This window comes from Euphorbia lathyris, chromosome 1 (assembly GCF_963576675.1).
Source record: "Euphorbia lathyris chromosome 1, ddEupLath1.1, whole genome shotgun sequence".
In the NCBI taxonomy this organism is placed as follows: Eukaryota; Viridiplantae; Streptophyta; class Magnoliopsida; order Malpighiales; family Euphorbiaceae; genus Euphorbia; species Euphorbia lathyris.
Window position 1 is genome coordinate 5,787,239 of NC_088910.1, and position 13,982 is coordinate 5,801,220.

The following is a 13,982-nucleotide window of genomic DNA, read 5'->3' on the forward strand; positions in this document are numbered from 1 at the left end:
CATTGAGCGTGTTTGGACCGAGGAGGATATGAATCAGGCCTTCGAATTTAAGGAGGTCGATATTGTTGAGTGGGAACGGGACTTAACCCACAACCAATACTTCATTGAAGTATCGAGAGAGACTAGTTATAGCAAGAAAACAGCCTCTAATGCAAGTTTGACGGACCCAATGGACCGTCTAATGCACAAGTGGATTTTATTTAACCTTAATGGTCAGAGGGAGGCTGATAAGGTCATAGAATTGGACCTCCTTATGCTGTGGTGCATGAAAAAGGGCCGTCCAGCTCGGATGGTGATAGGGGTATTTTACCCCTATCTTTTAACGTGATTTACGGGTTGATTTTGGATAAAATAAATAAGTTTAATTACAAAAATAAAGTGTTTTGATAAAATAAAGAAATAAAAATAAATCTCGTACTTTCAGTTAATTTTCCGTGCTTTTGATTAGTTTAGGAAATAAAAACGTCAAGCTAACTCGGCTCGCAAGATTTGTATTTCAGGTACGAGTATGGAGCAAAAATCTACTCAAATACGCGGGGCGTGTAATCCTTTACGCGGGGCGTGAAACATGTTGTCAGCAATAATTGCCTTATCCGCAGGCGCCATATGGAATTGACTCAGCATACGCGGGGCGTATGCCACCCTATGTGGGGCGTATGACACATGTCGGAAATGATTGGTCTAATCCTGAAAGTCAGACTGCACTGTCTCCCTGAGTCAACTCTTCGTACGCGGGGCGTATAACCATACACGCGAGGCGTACTAGGCAATTCCTCAATGATAAAAGCTCATAGACTCTTTTACGTGGGGCGTACTTCAGCTACGCACGACGTAAAAGCTCCAATTCAAGCAATAAAACTTCAGAGACTCAAACACGCGGGGCGTACTTTAGCTACGCAAGGCGTGTTTGAGACAACAAGACAACGAATTGGTCCACATGCAGGAGATTTCTGACGGAATGGGCACTTACGCGGGGTGTATCATGGGATTTCTGCACCAAATAATGTTGCTCCATACTTGTACTTTGTGAATTTACAAACTTGCCCTTGCTTGATGTCTATAAATAGGAAGCTCTTGAACTTCATTTGATACCAAGAAATAATTACACACTAGAGAGCAAACTATACTTGTTTTGATTATTGTTGTAGTATAGATTCAGTTTTTGTAGCTAAACTCTCCACCTCGAGAGCTTGTTCGGTTGTTTCGGCATTCCATCGAAGTTCCGCTCCACCATTCATCACCAAGCTCGAGAGTTCCACCTCCACGACCTAGGAGACGGCTTTGAGTCCGGTTAGCTAGTTTCAATGGCAGATTCTCCCCTTTTACGTGCTAATTAGCTTGTACTCTTCCTATGTACTAGGCTTGGTTGTATTCCATTTATATACATTTCATATTTATAATTTCATGATTTATAATCTCTATTTCCCTTTACGTGTTAGTGTTTGCTACTTGTTTTGATATTGATAATTGATTATTGTGTAGGAGAACGCGATTTCCGACGCCATTCGGGCTATCCTTAGGGAGTTATATAGGTGTTGCCCTACCGGAAGTGACAAACCGGAAACCGTAGGAATTGACAAGCCACGAAACTTACGTGCCCTAGTTTCTAATTCCCCCGCATTAGACACGCCTTGACTAGGAATCACGTAGTCTAAGTGCTTCATGGGTCGGTCCTACTACACTTAGTCGTCTTTGCAAGAGTAAATTATTATCCGTATACATTTAGAGTCGTTATTTATCGTGGTTATAACTTATCGATATTCATCCCACTTCATAGGGTTTTAGCTACATAAATCTGTGTCGCCAATAGTTAGGAATAGTGTGTAGTTGTGTCTTACTTTACCCCATAGTAATCGCCGCTTAAATAACATACGAAACCGAGTCGTCTAATACTTGTAATTATAAATCCCGTGGATTCGATACCCGGTCTTAACCGGATTATTACATGATACGATGGGGTACACTTGCCCCTAAGTAGTCGTAGCGTCTAGTAGAGTTAAGAGCAATTTATAAAGATCACATCCATAGATATAGAGTCCGCACTCATAATATATACATTTCGTCGTGAAAACTCTACCACTAGGCGTCGCCCATCAGATGGCCCACGTCATGTGGAACCAAATGGCAAATTTCCGCTTCACTAAGCGCACTGCCTTCCGGTTTGGGGCAATAATTAGTTGGATGGCCTTTTTAGAGGAGCTCAAAATGGAATTGAATGCCAGACCCTCCACTTCTTTCTTGTTGCTTAATAAAAAATTCCTGAATAGGGCACACATTATTCACAATTCTGGTGTGTGGACTAGAGACTTTGAGGCAGGTACAGCGGGAGCTAGTTCTTCCAGAACAGGTACAGCAGATATGGAAACAACAAGCTCTGCAGAAGAGGAGGATGAGGATGAAGACTACCAACCGAGCCACACTGGGGCACTCGAAGAACGGTTGGAACTCGCCATTGCTGTGGGCGAATAGAATAAGGAGAGTATCCGGGCACTCAACTACGAGTTCCAGGATTTTCGCCTCGATTTTAATAGCCTGGCGAGTGATATTCGGGGTTGGATGGATCGCCACCCCTAGGGAGTATTTCTATCCTATTTTTCTTTTCACTTTACTTTATGCTTTGCTTTTGCATTCCTGGAATAAATGCATATCGTAAGTGTGGGGAGGTTGCAATAGGATAGAAAACTTTGGAGTTCTTCCATTGATTATGCATGTTTTTACCTTTTATATGTGTGTTGCGTTTAGACCGTTTGCATGTCTTAGGATTTCTTTTGTGTTTTTATGTGTGTGTTGCGTTTAGACCGTTTGCATGTCTTAGGATTTCTTTTGTGTTTTTATGTGTGTGTTTTTGGGAATAAAAAGAATCCTAGGCAATTGATTTTGATGCATTTAGTAATCCTGACATGACGATTGAAATTGTGCCCTACAAGTCTGAAAGCTCAGTTGAAATTGGTGCATGCAAAAACTTGTGAACAACATTTGAGTCTCCAAAGAGTGTCATTTAACTAAGATTGACATGGAATGATTCGTTAGGTGAGGCTAGGAATTGTTACAATTAACCCCTAAAGTGTGAGTTAGAGCCAAAGGATCAGTATTTTAGACTCATTTTTAGGAACATTTGATCTCTTAGGTGTGGGATACAGTTATTGTCATTATGTTCATAGGAATTGCATCCAATACTGGTTGAATGTTGTGTTATAATTAAACTTGAAATGACTAGGCAATCTAGGTATAGCCCCTTATGAACTTAGCCTTTTCTTTGATTAGCCAAGATCCCTTTGAGCCTTATTTTCCCCTCTTCTTTGATCAACCGAATACAAGCCCTTAGCCTTCATAAATATCCTTTCTCACCCTAGTTAATTGACTCAACACCGGTTAGAGAAATACTTGGACACACACTCTTCGAACTTCTGTTAGCCATAACGAAAAGGTTGTCACTTTATATAGAAGAAGTAACCTACTCAATTGACTTTTCTTCCCCTCTAAAAAAAGAAAAAAAAATTCATATGGTTCGAAACTATAGCCAAATAAATTGTAGAGGAAAGGATGGAAGGTGTACTTCAGTTGCTTCCCGAACTAAAAAAGCAAAACAACCTTGAGCTTTTATCTCGCACACAGCGGAAAAGGTGCCAATTTGCCAAATTCTAGCTAGTTGATGTTGGGGTTTTGTGTCCTATAGACAATTGTTCTAGGATACAAACTTAATGTAAATGAATTGTTCTTTATATCATTTGTTTTAATGAGATATATGTTTTATAACTATATAAAGGCAATCCCTTTTAAGCACTAAATAAAGTCTAATAAAAGGAAATCCGTAAGTTTGTTTAAAGTGATTATAAAGTGTTCATACAAGCATGAAGTGAGACAAAACTTTATAATAAACTAATAAACTTAAAACCACCCCAAGTCAAGTGATATGTTTAGGATTGATATATCACTGTTGAGACTTGTATGTAACAATGTCTTCTGTCCAACAGAAAGCTGATCTCACAAGCTTCATATATACAGATATCTGGACAGTTACATAGATCCGATGAAACGTTGTTCATTAGGATTGGGGATCCGATTTGAGATAACAGGATGGGTAGATTCATCCTTGTCACCTGTTCATCTCATTGGTATTAATAGGTATAACTAATCCTCATACTCAAAGGAATGTTAATTGGTCATCCTGAATTACTGAATGTGAGACTTTGATCATGCTGTCCCACGATCCTTAACAAAGATGACTCTGGGGTGTGAATGGAAAAGGTTGGGTGTCACAGGAGGTAATGTCAGGGTAGTTATACATTGGATTGAGCATTTATCACTCCCGATTAATGGGAGATACATCCAAGGATCGCTTGTGGAAGACTCGACTCTAAACCCTTGCAAGGTGATAGCTTAAGAGTAAGAAATACAGATTTCACTTAACCTATCTATTTGAGTTGACTCGGCCTATACAAGTAAAATGAACGTCTCGCTATATGTGACTTGACATCACCCATAGTCATAAGATTCAGTTCAAGGATGTAGTTGATAAAGGATTGAATTATACTGTAACTAATACGGAAAGGTTAACGATAGAATCAACCTGTCTTCTTAACGGACTCTGGGGGAATGATTACAGACTTGCCAATAACATACTCAGTACATCATTCCGTTATGCAAAGATTAAATATAATTCTTGAAGAAATTAATTTAATAATTGCATACGGCCAGAAGTAGTAAGAACCTAATGGATCACACATAAGACTTGGAACCAAAAGAGAGATGGATGTTATTAATTGATGGAAGCCCAATTGAGCCCAGTAAGGCCCATTTAAATAGAGGGGGCCGAAATTTATATATAATAAATAAGGAATTATTTTAATTCCATTAATCCTAATTTGATTAGGTTTGTGAATTAAATTAATTAAGAGATAATTAAGTTAGGAGTTTTAATTAGATTAATATACTCCTATTATTATCCAATTAGGTTATTTATTATTATCCTAGATATATTAGATATATAATGAGATAATAATTGGGAATCCTATTCCGAATTGAATTCCTATTAAGTAACCTATTCCTATCTAACTAGGGTTTAGATACAAGTGATTATATATACGCCCCTACTACATGAATTTCGACTAAGCCAAGACAACTCCCCTTTGTGATTTTCGAAATTTACAAGTTAGAGAGAGAAAGAGAATTCGACTCCCCTAGTTCGTGGACAAGAATTCATACGGCATCCATCGATCGATTAATTTCATCTATCTCCTTTTTCTTTGATCTTGTGTTGGTTAATTAGAGGCAATCTATTTTGGTTGCATCTCATACGGTTGATTCTAACTTAACCTCACCGTGTTTTACTTCGTGCTTGGGAACTCGGAGAAGAGTTGTGGGCGCTTCATTAATAGCGGTAGATTGTTCTTCAAAAGGTATTTCTTCTTATCCCTCTTTATATGAAATAACGATTAACGGATCCTATGGTTAAAAGGAAGTAGGCTAAAATTTTTATATTTCCGCTGCTATACCTTAGCCTAATTTCCTTCAGTTGAGTCATTAATTTTTTGCCTAAATTCCCTTTTTCCTACCCCCAAACCTTTAGCCTTTGTTACAACCCTGTAAAGACCTATAATCTTGTTTAATTGTGATGCTAATTTCGACCGGATGGATGATGCAATCCCAATGTGACCATTTTGTGCAATAAACTGTCGAGCGTTTACCATATGCATATTTCCCCTATACACTTGAGTGTAAGAGCGACCACCTATGAGCTAGCAGTCTTAGTCCTCGCCTTTCGTTTTTGCAAAGTGTTGGTTGATAAAATTACTTGATCAGTTTTGGAGACTGCTTTGAGGTTCATGTCGTTTTTAATTGCAACTTGAGTAGTCTGAAACGGTATGGATAATATAAAGGTGCAATGGATCCTCGTCCGTGTATGGGAGCTATTTGTTGATTTTTCACTACTTTTGATTTTTTCTTGCTTGAGGACAAGCAAGGTTCAAGTATGGGGAGGTTGATAGCTCCCATTTGTATAGGGTTTTTAGGCCCTCTTTAGTTCATTTTCGCTTTATTTCCGTTCAGTTTTCTTATCGTTTTGTTAAGTTTTAGTTAAAATAAGTAATTTCGAGTATTTATGCAATTTTTAGTGTTTTCAGGTGTTTTTAGGCTTATTCGAGTATTCCCGAACCAGACCCGAGGACCATCAGAGCACTTTTGGGATTCATCAAAGACCATTAGAGCGGAATTCGGAAGCCCAAGGACCAAAACAGAGAAAAGTCGGTCTTTTTGCCCCTCAAGTTGCCTGTCTCGTCGAGACACATGCCTGTCTCGTCGAGACAGGCACTGTCTCGCCGAGACACTAGGCTGTCGCGATGAGACAGCCACTCGTCTCGACGAGACAGCCTCTGTCTTGACGAGATGAGGTGGGAGAGGCGTAAAAACGCCTCTCCCCAACTGGAAACTCGAGCTTAAAGCCCTAGTTACATTTATTTAGCGTGGGAAAAAGACATTTTTACCCCCAAAAAACTTAGGTTAGCTGCCTACGACTATAAATAGGCAGCCTAACTTAGTTTTTCGGGGGATTACACACATTATTATTTTTCCATTACAGTTTTATATTCTTAGCTTTAGATTCCAAACAGTTTGTAGTTTTAGATTAATTTCTTTGAAGAACAGCTCAAAGGGTGGAGGATCTCTCTTGTTTTACATTGTAATCAGACGAATGAGTTTTAGAATCTTCTTCTCCTTCCCTTAATCTTTATTACACTTATTCAAGAATGCTTTCATTTATCCTCAATTGCATGTTTATAATGATTGGTTTGTCTATGAACTAATCCCATCCAATCTAGGATGGGGATGAAATTGGTGTGATTGCTATAAATGTTTAGCGTTTAGGGTTCAAGAATTGGCTTTTGATTCGATCAGTTTTGCATGCTTTATGCTTAGGTAATGTTAGGAACAGGATTAATTGCTAGAATGAGCATTGATAATGACCAACTAGCGCGTTTATGTATATAATGTGCCTAATGCCTGTAACCCTGACATTAGCTAGATAATAGTTAGATGGATCCTTGACCATAGGATGATCTATACCGAATTTGCATTAACCTGACTTCACTAGAGACCACTAGAAATGAGGCTTCGTGGCTGGGCTACGGCTTTAGCCTTAGTTGCCAAGGAACCTAATGCTTTGCATGACCTAGGGTATATGCCTAATCATGTCGTCACCCGAATGCATGTGAATAGGAAGGGCAATACTGATCACATTAGTTCTTCACTTAGGGCAATCACGTTCGATAACTAGTTGAACTTGAACCTGAACCCCTATAAACCCATTCATAGGAATTAACCAATGGATTCTCCTTCCTAGGTTGTAACTATCATAAATCACAATCCACCCTGCGGCTCGTTCTGTTTACTGCTTTCTTAGTCTAGCTATTTAATTTAGTAGTATGAACACAAAATTGCTTTTAACCGAGATGAATAGACAGATTCCCAATTGAATTTAACTGGTTAGGATAGTAGTCCTTGTGGTTCGATCTCGTGCTTAAGCACTGTATTACTTGTTGCGATAGGATACACTTGTTCTATTTATTGCTATATACTTTACGAGCATCACCGAGCAATCATGTGGATTAAAATTGGAAACCCATGGCCTTAAGGCCAGAACATGATTAGAAATAATGTACGGCCCCCATTAATCACATCATTATAATCCTCAACCCGAGTAAATTTAATAATATAGTAGTCATTTTCTAAGTCAGTAATACTAACTTTCCCTTTTTTTGCCCACTCAGCCTTGATCCTCTGAGCGAAATAGTTAAAACTAATTCTTTTTCCAAGTGTCGTTACTATTAAAGAAATCCTCCACTTATCCTTAAGAGCACGCTTATCGGCTGAGGAAAGCTGGATTACAGGACACAAACGATCATCCTGATCCCCATCCTCTTCGTCAAAATCAGAAAAAACTTCTTCCAAATCTCCCTCCATAATTTCTTCATTTACACAAGGCTCCTCCTCGACCACTTCCATGACCGTATCCTTCCACGAACTTCTCCCAATTCCAAGGTCAGCCTTATTTTTATTCGTCAAATTTCCTAGAGACCTAGGGGACACATTTCCACCGGCCGGGTTCTCGGAGGTAGCCACGCCCCCTAGATTAAGGCATCCGCCCGCCTGGACCAAGCCAGCGCTCACTGATACCCTGCCCCCCGCCTGGACAGTATGCGCAGAGACGGTAGTCCCTCCCATAAGACCCCCTACTCCTCCCGACGCTCAACCGCCCGCTTGGTATATAACCTCCCCCTTCAACAAAGTCGCACCAGCCGCGCCCAGCAGATCCGAAGGAATCGCCGCAGGAATCGCCCCTCTGCCGCAAGACTCCCTACCTCCGCTAGCCCTAAGCCCTCGCCCCTCACCAGCCGCACCCAGTAGATCCGCAGGAATCGCCCCCTGCCGCTTGCCTCCATACCGCCGCTGACTCCTAGCCCTCGCCCCTCACCTCCCTGCCAAACCAAATGTTGGCCAAACTCCACGCCTCCCACCATCGCCCCGCCTAACCTTCCTCTCCCCTCCTTTTCCCCTTCCGATCCCCTATCAACTCCTACCCCCATCCCCACATCCCGATATGTCCTAAACCGCACCCCTCCCTCGCCAACCGCCGCCCTTTCCGTTGACCTCTCTCTCACCCGATTATCTCTCACTATGAACCCTAGCAGAGCTCTTTTTCTTTAGTTATAATTGTTTACTGTTGTGGTACGGCTGTGTTTTCTTTCTCTATTAACTTTATATGTTATCTTTTTTATTTAATAATATTTTTCTATTTATTATAATATAATTAATTATTATTCTTACCCATTAAGACTTTATATTTGTTTTTCATCAATGATTCCATGACTCCTAAATTTCATGGGCTCATGTAATATAAGCAAACTAAAAGTAATTGAATATCCATAAAATTAACACCAGTTAAAATGATATTGATATATGACCATATTGACACAGAAAATGTCAATTGTCAACTGACAACTCATCCAAAATGTTACCATACAGCCACAGAAAATCCAAAGTTCCTAATACCAGTTACTTAATTTTTACTATGCTAGAAAAATAAATTTATATTTTTGACACAGCTTAAATTGGATATATTTTGTAAACATTAAGCTTAAATTCATATTATTTTGTAAACGTTAAGCCTATATTGGTGTTATTTTGTACGTGAGGTCTAAATTGATACTTTCTACAAACCTTGGGCATATTTTGGTACCTTATGTGACGTGACACTAAGTTGACAGATGATAGGGGCGTTTCGTCCCTATCTTTTAGCGTGATTTACAGTTTAGTTTTAGATGAAATAAATAAGTTTAATTGCAAAAATAGAGTGTTTTAAATAAAATAACGAAATAAAAATAAATTCTGTACTTACGGTTAATTTTCCCTATTTCTGATTTAATTAGAAATAAAAACGTCAACCTAACTCGACTCTCAAGAATTGTATTTCAGGTACGAGCAAGAAGTGAAAATCTACCAACATACGCAGGGCGTATCACTCCTCACGCGGGGCGTGAAACATTTAGTCAGAAATAATTGCCCTATCCACAGGTACCACGTGGGATCTACTCAACAATACGCGAGGCGTATCAACCACACGCGGGGCGTGAAAACATGTGTCAGAAATGATAAGCCTAATCCTGAAAGTCAGACTGCATGGTCTCCCTGAGTCAACTACCCTATGCGGGACGTACCACCTTACACGCGAGGCGTGTAAGAAAGTTCTTCAACATAAAAAAGATCTGAGACTCATTTACGCGGGGCGTGCTTCGACTACGCAAGGCGTAAAAGGGCCAAATCAATCAATAAAATCTCAGAAACTCAAACACGCGAGGCGCATCCCAGTCCACGCGAGGCATGATTGAGACAACAAGATCTGGATTTTGTCCACATGCAGGAGATTTCTAACGGAATGGGCAACTACGCGGGGCGTACTCCATTATACGTGAGGATTATCATGGGAAATCTGCACAAAATCATGTTCCTCCATGCTTGTATCTTATGAAATTACAACTTTGCCCTAGCTTGATGTGTATAAATAGGGGCTGAACCTTAAGTTTTCAGATACTTTACACACCTTAGATACCTTTGAGATACCATTGTTAGTATAGTTTAAACTCTTGTTATTTTGGTGTGAGATTGTAGTTTACATAGCTATTTTCTCCCACCTTGAGAGCTTGTTCGTTGATCCAGGCATTTCATCAAAGTTCCGCTCCCTCTCCGTTCACCAAGCTCGAAAGTTCCACCTCCAAGTCCTAAGAGACGGCCTTGAGTCCGGTTAGCTAGTTCCGAGGGTGGATTCTTCCCTTTTCACTTGCTAATTAGCTTGTACTCTTCCTATGTACTAGGCTTGGTTGTAATTTACATTTACATTCTCCATATTTATAATTTATGATTCATAATCTCTTTATCTATATTTGTGTTGATGTTTGCTACTTGTTTTGATACTCGTAATTGATTATTGTGTAGGAGAACGCGATTTCCGACGCCATTCGGGCTATCTTTAGGGATTCATATAGGTGTTGCCTTACCGGAAGTGACGCTCCGGAAACCGTAGGGATTGATAAACCACGAAACTTACGGGCCCTAATTTCTGATCCCGAGCATTAGACACGCCTTGACTAGGAACCACGTAGTCTAAGTACTTCACGGATCGGTCACACTACACGTAGTCGTCATTGCAAGAGTAAAACCTTAACCGTTTATATATTGAGAGTCGTTATTTGTCATATTTATAACTTATCGCCATCCATATCATTTCGTAGAGTTTCGTTATATAAACTTGTCTCACCCGTAGTTAGGAGTAGTTTGTAGTTGTTCCCCGAATCAACTCAAAGTATTCAACGCTTAGATAACGTATAAAACCGAGTCGTCTAATACTTGTAGTTATAAATCCCGTGGATTCGATACCCGGTCTTAACCGGATTATTACTTGATACGATGGGGTACACTTGCCCCTAAGTAGTGGCGTCTAGTAGAGTTAGAGCATTTAGAAAGATCACATCCATAGGCATAACGCACTTATCGTAATATACATTTCGTCATAGAAAATCTCTACCTAGTCCACGCCCCATCAAGTTTTTGGCGCCGTTGCCGGGGAATTATAATTTCTTGCAATATTAGATAAAAACGTTTTATTGTTAGTCTAGGCATCATTTTTGTATAAATTGTTTATATATACTGTTTATATATACTTGTTACCAACAAAATTCTTTCGTGTTTATAGTTTGTTTCATTTATTTATTTTATGCACACTCGATCTCGTAGTGATACTCTCGTTCCTATTGATCTTGAAATTGAACGTACTCTTTGTAGGATTCGGAGAGAGAAAATGGCAAACCTCAACAATGAAGCTAACCAGCCCGAGGTAAACCAAAGGCCGTCGGTGCAACCCGTGAATAACAACCGCAATGGTGGAGGCAATGACATGCGCTCGATGATGGAGATTCTTGCTACGCATCGTCCTCAAAACCGTAATGGAATCATTGTCCCCACCATTCTGGCCGACACATACGAAATAACTAGCATGATCAAACTAATCCAACAACTTGGTCAATTCGGAGGGGAACCCCATGAAAACCCTAACGAACACCTTGATAAATTTCTTATGTGTGCCGAAACTTCTCGGCAAAACGGTGTTCCGATTGAGGCCATCCAACTAAAGTTATTTCCTTTCTCTTTGACAGGACAAGCGTTGGAGTGGTTGCACTCGTTGGAGGCGGGATCGATCACATCGTGGGAGGAGCTCGAGAAGGAGTTCCTTTCGTACTACTTCCCGCCCTCCAAAACGGTTAAGTTGAGAAACGATGTCACGTCCTTTAGGCAACTTGAATACGAGGCCCTCCATTCAGCTTGGGCTAGGTTCCGAAACTTGCTCCGAAACTGCCCCCACCATGACATTCCTAAGCATGATTTGGTAAGTACCTTCTACCATGGTTTAACTCCCACTAATCGTGCAACTGTTGATTCTACCGCAGGTGGGGATTTGTTTCGAAAATCGGCAAGTGAGGCCTACGAGCTCATCCACGAATTAGCTAGGAAAAGTGTCCAATGGTAAGAAGATCGGCTTGCCGGGTCCTCGCGACATCAAACTTTTGCCATAGAAGACGAGGCTCCTAATATCTCCATGAGCGAGATGAGTAAAAAGCTAGATGCCTTAATGGCACAATTGAGCCTCCAGAATATAGCACAAGCCCTATTATGCTCACATTGCGGTGGTGACCACCATGGTAAGGATTGTCAAGCTAGAAGTCCTTTCGCCAGCAATGCCGAGAGCGTAAGTTATGTAGAGGAAAACCGAGGTATAATTCTAATTACAACTCCTTTCATAACTCGAATGCTTATCACCACCGTGATAATAATAACAACGGATGGAGGCCTCAACATCAACACCCGAGTTTGTCTTATGGGAACAATCAAAAGGTGTTGAAGCCCCCATCCGGATTTCATAATGAGTTACGGGAGCAAGGTTTGGGCCAATTCCCCAATGACCAAGGAGGACAAGGTTTTAAACCTCCTAGCAACGCGCAAGACTCTATGGTAATTAATCTCATACGAGAAATATCTTCCCGTCTTGCTGACAATGAAGCTTTTTGCAGGGATTTAGGACATCAAGTGGCCCAATTAAGTCGCCGATGACAAGAGGAACAACATGCATTTCTCCGGATTCACACCGAACAAAACCCGAGACCAAAGAACCGGGAGACCGCACAAGCAATAACTCTCCGTAGTGGTAAGGGTTTGGAACCACCAGTTCCAAAGGCGACTACAACCGCTCCAAAGGTAAGTGACGAACCGGAAGTGGTAAGCAACCCCGGTTCGGATTCAAAACCCACGACTTCCTCGGATAAGAATAAGAATGTGTGTGATCCAATTGGGGCTTACGTACCGAAGCTCCCTTTTCCACAACGACTTAAAAAGGAAAAATTAGACCATCAATATGGCAAGTTTTTGGAAATCTTTAAGAAACTTCACATTAACATTCCGCTTGCGGAGGCATTAGAACCAATGCCCACCTATGCGAAGTTTCTTAAGGAAATCCTCGCCAAAAAGAGGAAGTTAGAATACAACGAAATGGTAGCGCTTACGGAGGAATGCTCCGCGATTATAATGAATAAACTCCCACCTAAACTCAAGGATTTAGGAAGTTTTTCTATCCCATGCACGATTGGAAATGTTGAGTTTAGTATAGCCTTATGTGATTTAGGTGCTAGTATCAATCTAATGCCTTTATCTGTGTTTAGGAAACTCGGCTATGGAGACCCAAAGCCTACCAATATAACGCTTCAATTGTCCGATAGATCCATTGCCCGGCCAAATGGAGTTGTGGAGGATGTCTTAGTGAAAGTGGACAAGTTCATTTTCCCCGCCGATTTTGTGGTGCTCGATATGGCGGAACACGATTCGGTACCAATCCTCCTAGGGCGACCATTTCTTGCAACGGGTAGGACTCTCATTGATGTCCACGAAGGTAAGCTCATCCTACTGTTGCAAGACGAAGAGGTAGAGTTTAACGTTTACAACTCCATGAAATTCCCATCTCATACCATGGAGGATTGCAACTTTTTAAATTCCGTAGACTCTATTAATATTTTTGTTAAGGATTTGTGAGATAGGTCTTTAACGGGAACCTCTTCGGAAATAGATGGTAATGAGCATTTGGATGAGGAGCCATTGAACAAGCCATTTGAGTACTCCTCCGAGATTGAACAATGTCTGTTGGCAAGGAGCCGGTTCGAGGGTTTGGACCGGGATAGCAAAGCAAAATCAAAGTCATCTCTCGAAGAGCTTCCAACTTTGGAACTTAAACCCTTGCCTCCTAACTTAAAATATGTGTTTTTGTAACCTCCTAATTTCTTACCCATTGTTATATCTTCACTTTTGACAGTGGAAATGGAGGAAGCATTGGTTGCGGTGTTACAAAAACACAAGGGCGCATTTGGGTGGACCATTCACGACATTAAAGG